Genomic DNA, 8734 nt, shown 5'->3' with positions numbered 1-8734 from the left:
GTGTTAGGCCAATCATTACACATCTCCCTTGAATTAAAATGAGATTGATTCAGAATTGAATTTAAGAGCCGGGAATTGCGTTGCCAATTTTCTTTAGGTCTGACTCAAATTTACCTAGCTTTATCAGCTTCGAATGCAGAGAAAGAAAACGTTAATTCAGTGTTTTCATAAGACCCAATCTCTCACTCTTTGTTTTGCGTGCCGTCACGTTAGAAAAAATTGCACGATAGAATTTGATGCGGCAAGCGCCAATCCACTTACCGAACGCGTTGAAATTCATTTTATTCTTTAATCGAGATAGCTTAATCATAAGTCTTCCTTGAGCCGAGCAGAATTCCCAGGAGATTAATGGAGAATGCTACTAATACATCGCAGTGGTCAAAGCAACAAAACTCTCCGAAAAGCAATTGAAAATTTTGGCAGACTGATAAAATTTTCTTTAGAATATAAGGTTGGGACAAAAACACTTTTTCTTATTAGACAAGTATTTCTATACTGAATAATAACAACAAGGATATTTATAAATCATATTGTTTGTAGTCTTTAAATTATATATATATACATATAAATATATATATATATATGCTTATATATACATATATATGCACATATATATTTATATATATATAATTATGTAAAATGTATATACATACAATCGTAATCACGAACACAGACACAGATGTGTGTGAGTGTGTGAGTGTGTGGGTTGTATCGATTGGTTTCCTAAATGTAATTCCAATGAACTCGCAAAATGAAAAGAGCGCGTAATACATGGTAGACCTGGCATATAGTCTGTTTATTATAGAAATATTATCGGTTACATATGTGCATATATTTTCCAGTGAATGCCCAATTAAAGGATGATATATCATCAGACAAAAAAAAATTAAAATTGAATCGGATGTCAAAATCATATTTGTTTTTAAAAAAAATATTAAGCAGGGATCTACATTCTGGAGCAAATTGGGGTATCTGCATTGTGAGAGTAAACAATAGTTATTTTAGGAGGTGTGATGCGAGAAACAGTGATATTTTTCCTGGTTTAAGCCGGATAGGATGTTGTTAGGTTGTTCTTTTTTTGTGCTCGTGATTAAACATTTTATATATATTTAGTATTATAATTATGGTTTATACTTTTCATTTGCGGTGATTACATAGTTTATGACAAATGTTATACTTATTTTTAGTTAAGTTTTGCAATTTATCACGCATTGTTATATAAACATTGTTTATTTTATTTTTGTTGCTTAAAATACAAATGATAAAAATACAAATTATATAGAAAAGCACAATAATTATAATAAATCTAGTAAGAAACATACTAACATATAATACGGCTATATCATCCAACAAAAGAATGACAACAAATACTCTGACTTCAATGTAAATCAAAATTAAACAAGAAAATTTAGCAATAGCACAAATACAGCCCAAAGCAAAATAGAAATGGGGAACCCTATTGTTTGACTCTCTATACTCTAAAAATATTAAAACAGGTATAGCCAGATATTTTTAATATAAAAAGAAACTGTAAATCCCCTCATAGGTAAAGTAAAATCTTTACCAAATACAAGATCAAAGTGTCTTACTCAACAATGCCATGAAAAAAAAAACTAGTTTCAATAAAAAAAAAAACTTGAGAAAACATAAAATACAAATATGTAAACTATGGCAAACTGTAACTGTAGAAGAAAATAATAATGTCATTTAAAAGGTACCTGCGCAATAATAAGTGTAATTTATAGTTACCCAATATCAAATACACTAAACATAAATTATAATAATACCAACCATATAAATCCTTTCTTACAGACTAATTCCAGCACACAATTGATCAATGGCAACACCCCCAATTAACCCATCTATCAGTCAAATACAATCAAACGTATCACATTACAATCCCACACTTAATCTAGCTGAAACCACTTATTATGAATATATAACACAAAATGCGATTTACTTCAGATCCACATCTGAACAGATAAAGCACAGAATCTCCAAAACTAAGCACTACTTCAAAAATATATAGAGCATTTTCACAATATATTTGGTACTTTTATGCTAGAAATATTCCCTTCAAATAAAATTGAAAATACTAGGCTCTTATAAAGCGTTCATGTCGGGTGTAAATATTAAGCCCTTACTATATTGATATACAATGACAGTAAGTCCATTTTCTTAAAAATTAAATAACAGAATTCTTAAGGAATGCATTCATAAACGTTGGTTTAAATTCGATAAATTTAAGCAACCATAAATAATTTGAATTATTCTGATTACTAATATATTTTAAACATTTATAATTAATAATTAAATAAATATTATTATTATTATTATTATTATTATTAATATTAATATTATTATTTTACTTGGAATTTGATTACAATTATTTTCTATTTCATTTTTATTTTATTAAAAATTTGTCAGTATTGTTAACTACAGAATAAATTTAAATACAGAAGTAATCAACCATCTCAACAAATAAATTTAAATACAGAAGTAATCAACCATCTCAACAAAAATAACCTTCTTAGTGACACTCAATATGGTTTCCGTTCTGCTAGATCTACAGCAGATGTGCTTACAGTTTTATCTCATAGGATAAGCAAATCTCTCGACGGAGGCTACCTTTCTAGGGCAATTGCTCTTGACATATCTAAGGCCTTTGATAGAGTATGGCATAAAGGTTTACTTCACAATGTCTCTAGCTATGGTATTGCTGGAAATGTCTTCTCAATTATTAAATCATTTCTTTCTGATAGGTTCATAAGAGTAGTAGTTGAGGGTCAAACATCAGAAGCTCACAGTATTAATGCCGGTGTCCCTCAGGGATCAATCCTGGGCCCAACTCTTTTCCTTATCTATATTAATGATCTTCCAAATCACATCCTTACATCATTTGTAGACATCTATGCTGACGACACTACTATTTATGGTAGCACATCTAAGACATTAAACGGCCAAGTTCTCTCCAATTCTCTCTCCTCTGATCTTGAGTACAATGGTGTAAGGAGTGGCTGGTTACTTTTAATGCATCTAAAACCAAGCTTCTCTCTTTACATCATCAACATTCTGATCCACATCTGGCATCAATTGAAATGAATGGCTCTCGTCTTCAGGAGGCCTCAAGTTTTGACAAGCTTCTTGGCTTGACCATTACTCCTGATCTTAAATCGAACACGTACACCAAATCTCTTGCCAAGACCGCTGGAAAAATGGTGGGATCTTTCTATCGATCCGGTAGATATCTCACTGCTGATGCTATTCTCTATCTATATAAGAGCCAGGTACGTCCAAGGATGGAATACTCTTGCCACATCTGGGCAGGAGCTGCTAGAAAAGACTTGTCCTGCCTTGACAGAGTTCAAAATAGACTTCGTAGCCTCGTAGGAGATGTCCTTTTCTCCTCCTTGCAACCTCTATCTCACAGAAGAGATGTTGCGAGTTTGTCTCTGATGTATCGTTATTTTCATGGAAAGTGTTCAACTGAGCTTCAATGTATGGCCCCCCTCGCCAAACTTTCACAAGAAACACTCGTCGAGCTGTAAACACTATCAATAATTCCCCCCACTCTTTATCTCTGCCTAAACCTAAACGTAGATTCCATGAACAAAGCTTCGTTCTTCGAACTGCACGCCTGTGGAATTGTCTTCCGTTTTCCTGCTTTCCGGCTGACTACAATATAGTTGTCTTCAAGTCTAAAGTAAATAAGTGCTTGATGAGCCGTTACATAGAAGTTATCAAATTTTCCAAATTTTCATTACTAATGATTACTATATTGTCCAATTTCTAATGTACAATCTTTAACCCTTATCCTTGAGTGGTCTCTTGGCCTTGATAATGTGGTGATGCCTATGTAAAAAAAACTGATATTAATACTATAACTATTATCATTTCTAATATAATTTTTACTCAGATGGAATAATATTATTAATCTTATGGTATTTATAAAGTTTACTATGTTTAACCATTAAAATAAATAAACAATTTACTTTTTAAATAATTAGATGTGTTCTCCTTTTGATCGCTGAAAGGGAGTTTTATTTGAATGCCATTTGTTTTCAATTGCATTTGTCTCCCTTTATAGATTAATTATAATGTGAGTTTAGAGATGACCCTCTCACGAAAATAAACAGCCAACGGTACATTTATCAGCGCCTCTTTTAGACTAATATAACTTATTCTTTACACTATTGAGATAAACCATTTAACAACATGTGCAACAATAGATGTACTAAAATAATTACAAGTTCTGAAAACGGGCTGCAAAAAGGTATATATATATATATATATATATATATATATATATATATATTCTATTATAGACATTAAAAATGATTTCTATTAACCTTATTATTTCACCCTGATTTCTTTTGTTTTTCCCTTTTAAATAGTTCTAAGAATATCTGCCTTACTACAAAAAATGCTTGTTTTATGTTGGTGTATTTTAGCCTTGCCCATATTTTTTTCTGATGGAGAGACTTGGTGTAATGAAAATCATTTATAAAATTATTGTTTAAGACATTGTCTAATTAAATAAAACAAGCATATTTTCTATTTGAATACAAAATATGTTCTATTACCGAAATGATCTATTGGTTCTGTCTGTTTTCATTGGAAAACTTATTTTTAATTCCAAATAATTAATCATGCTTCTTTATATATATATATATATATATATATATATATATATATATATATATATATATATATATATATACATATATATATATATATATATATATACATATATATGTATATATATACATGTTACATGATATACATATATATATATACCGATATATACATAAATATATATATATATATATATAAATGTATACACACACCTATATATATTTGTGTGTATTGATGTTTATACAAAACCTCCGTTTTTATATTTATTTCTAACATAAATACAAATGTATTATATATTCATTTGCAAACGGTGAAGATTTTTTGTATGATTGTTCAAACATGTATTCTAATTTCTCTTTTTTACTATGCGATAATCATGTTATTTAACTATTACGTGTTATTATATTCATGCAGAAATTTTATATGATTTGTACCACAAATAATTATTTTATACTGTACAAGAGAAATATAACATTGTAGATATGTACGACACTAGTAGCTGTGGGAAATACACTAAAGCGTTATGTTTAAACCACGTCTTACCCAGTAGTAAGGTTGCTAATCCTAGGTTGTTATTCTAATTTAATCATTGAAGGCGTGTTTGACTAAATTTATCGCAAAATAAAAAATGCATACACCAAGAAAAATAAATCAAACACGATTTATTTCTAGAAAATATTTTTAATACATGTGTGGCACAAAAATAAGAAACCGAAATTAGACTAAAAATATCAAGCAAAAAGTTCCCAAGAAAACCAACGTTTTCTAAGTGTTCATAACTTTTATATTTACGTCATGTTTTTATGTATATTTTAAGAAAAAGCCAAAATGAAATAGAAAAGTATGCATTTCTGACGGTATTCTTATTCGTATGTATATCAAATATAAGATGATTATCCAATTAAAATGATATTTTCAGCAATTATTAATGGAATAATACATTTCATTACAATGTAACGTTTTCATTCTTATATATTCAAAATATTTGATGATTATCAAATTAAAATGAAATTGTCAGCAATTATTAATACAATAATAACCTTTATTACCATGCAATGTTTTCATTAATATATATTCCAAATATTAGATGAGTATCCAATTAAAATGAAATTTTCAGCGAGTATAAATAGAATATTACACTTCATACCATGCAATATTTTCATTCCTATATATTCCAAATATTTGATTATTATCCAATTAAAATGGTATTTTCAGCGATTATTAATAGAATAATAAACTTTATTACGATGCAATCTTACCATTCATATATATTCAAAATATTTGATGATTATTGAATTAAAATGACATTTTCAGGGATTATTAATAGCATAATACTCTTTATTACCATGCAATTTTTTCATTCATATATATCCCAAATATTAGATGATTATCCAATTTAAATGACATTTTCAGCGATTATTATTAGAATAATAAACTTTATTACGTGCAATCTTTTCATTCATATATATTCCAAATATTAGATGATTATCCAATTAAAATTACATTTTCAGCGATTATTAATAGAATCATACACTTTATTAACATGCAATTTTCTCATTCATATGTATTCAAAATATTAGATAATTATTCAATTAAAATGAAATTTCAGCGATTATTAATACAATAATAAACTTTATTGCGTGCAATATTTTCATTCATATATATATAGTCCACATATTAGATGATTTTTGAATTAAAATGAAATTTTCAGCGATTATTAAAAGAATAATACAATTTATTACCATGCAATTTTTCCATTCGTATGTATTCCAAATATTCGATGGTTATTCAATTAAAATGAAATGTTAAGCGATTATCAATAGATTAATACACTTTATTACCATGCACTTTTTTATTTCATATATATTCCAAATATTAGATGATTATTGAATTAAAATGACATTTTCAGCGATTATTAATAGAATAATAAACATTATTACGATGCAATTTGTTAATTAACATGTATTTCAAATAATAGATGATTATTCAATTCAAATGAAATTTTCAGCGATTATTAATAGAATAATAAACTTTATTACCATGCACTTTTTTCATTCATATGTATTCAAAATATTAGATTAGTATCCAATTAAAATGAACTTTTCAGCGATTATTAATACAATAATTAACTTTATTACGATGCAATCTTATCATTCATATATATTCCAAATATTAGATAATTATGAATTAAAATAACATTTTAAGCGATTATTGATAGAATAATAAACTTTATTCCCATGCAATTTTTTCATTCATATATATCCCAAATATTGGATGAGTAGCCAATTTAAATGAAATTTGAAGCGATTATTAATAGAATAATAAACATTATTACAATGCAATGTTTTCATTCATGTATGTTTCAAATATTAGATGATTATCAAATAAAAATAAAATATTCAGCGATTATTGATAGAATAAAAAAACTTTATTGCGTGCAATGCTTTCATACATATATATTCCAAATATTAGATGATGATCCAATTAAAATTACATTCTTAGCGATTATTAATAGAATAATAAACTTTATTACCATGCAATATTTCCATTAACATATATTCCACCTATTAGATTATTATACAATTAAAATGAAATGTTCAGCGATTATTAATAGAATAATACACTTCATTACCATGCAATGTTTTCATTCATATATATTCCAAATATTAGATGATTATTGAATTAAAATGACATTTTCAGCGATTATTAAGAGAATAATAAAGTTTATTACAATGCAATATTTGCATTCATATATATTCCAAACATTAGTTGATTATAAAATTAAAATGAAATATTCAGCGATTATTAATATAATAATGAACCTTATTACCATGCAATATTTTCATTCATATATATTCCAAATATTAGAACATTTTCCGATTAAAATGAAATTTTCAGCGATTATTAATAGAATAATAAACTTTATTACCATGTAATGTTTTCATTTATATATATTCCAATTATTAGATTATTATCCAATTTAAATGAAATTTTCAGCGATTATTAATAGAATAATACACTTCATTACAATGACATGTGTTTTTACTTCATATATATCCAAAATATTGGATGATTATCCAATTAAAATGACATTTTTAGCGATTCTTAACAGAATAATAAACTTTATTACCATGCAATATTTTTATTCATATAGATTCCACATATGAGATGATTATCCAATTTAAATGGAATTTTCAGCGATTATTTATTGAATAATGAACTTTATTACGATGCAAGTTTATCATTCATATATATTCCAAATATTTGATTATTGCCCAATTAAAATAAAATTTTCAGCGATTATTAATAGAATAATAAACTTTATAACGATGCAATCTTATCATTCATATATATTCAAAATATTGACGATTATCCAATTAAAAGGACATTTTCAGCGATTATTAATAGAATAATAAACTTTATTACTGTTGTGGATGCAACCAATTATTTGCATATGCGAATAAGATAACACTATAAATAGCACGCCTAGGTTTGCCTTGGTGTGTCTTACTCAAATGCCACCGGAAGTCACGCCGAAGAGCGTGCATGTCCTCCCACCAAGACTCTCTGACTCGACACCGTCATTTGTACATATTGTAAATATACCTTTTCTTTAATACACTTATTATTGCGTTACCTTGTTGTTGGCGTCTTCATTGTATTTCCTTACTAATTATTGTTCAACCTTGCAACCACAACAGTTGGCGACGAGATATGAAGCGTCAAATATAACAGTTTGACGAAGAACTATTTAAACAAAATTTTAAAGAAGTACAACGCAAAGGTTGACAATTTTTTGTAAGGAATGCAAAGTTTTGACGAGCGAACGGATTTTACGCTAAAGAGAAGTTTTAACTCAAGTGAAAAGAAAACTCTAACGTGGCAAAAGCGACAATTTACGCCGTTTTCTGGGAATCCGACTTGCAAACGAATGTAAAGGTGAATTTTTGTTTTGTCGCTACACGACAAATCTTACTAAAGGACCAACTTGCAAACGAAAAGCGAACTTTGTTCCGTTTCAAAAACAACAGGTAAGACCCGCATTACGAAAAGCAAGGAAGTAACCTACGAAAAAAGTTCACCAGTGGGTTCTAATTAC

The sequence above is a fragment of the Euprymna scolopes genome, chromosome 27 (assembly GCF_053919585.1).
Source record: "Euprymna scolopes isolate OS-2025 chromosome 27, ASM5391958v1, whole genome shotgun sequence".
Taxonomy (NCBI): Eukaryota; Metazoa; Mollusca; class Cephalopoda; order Sepiida; family Sepiolidae; genus Euprymna; species Euprymna scolopes.
The sequence above is the reverse complement of the archived record's forward strand: the minus strand, read 5'-3'. Positions refer to the sequence as shown.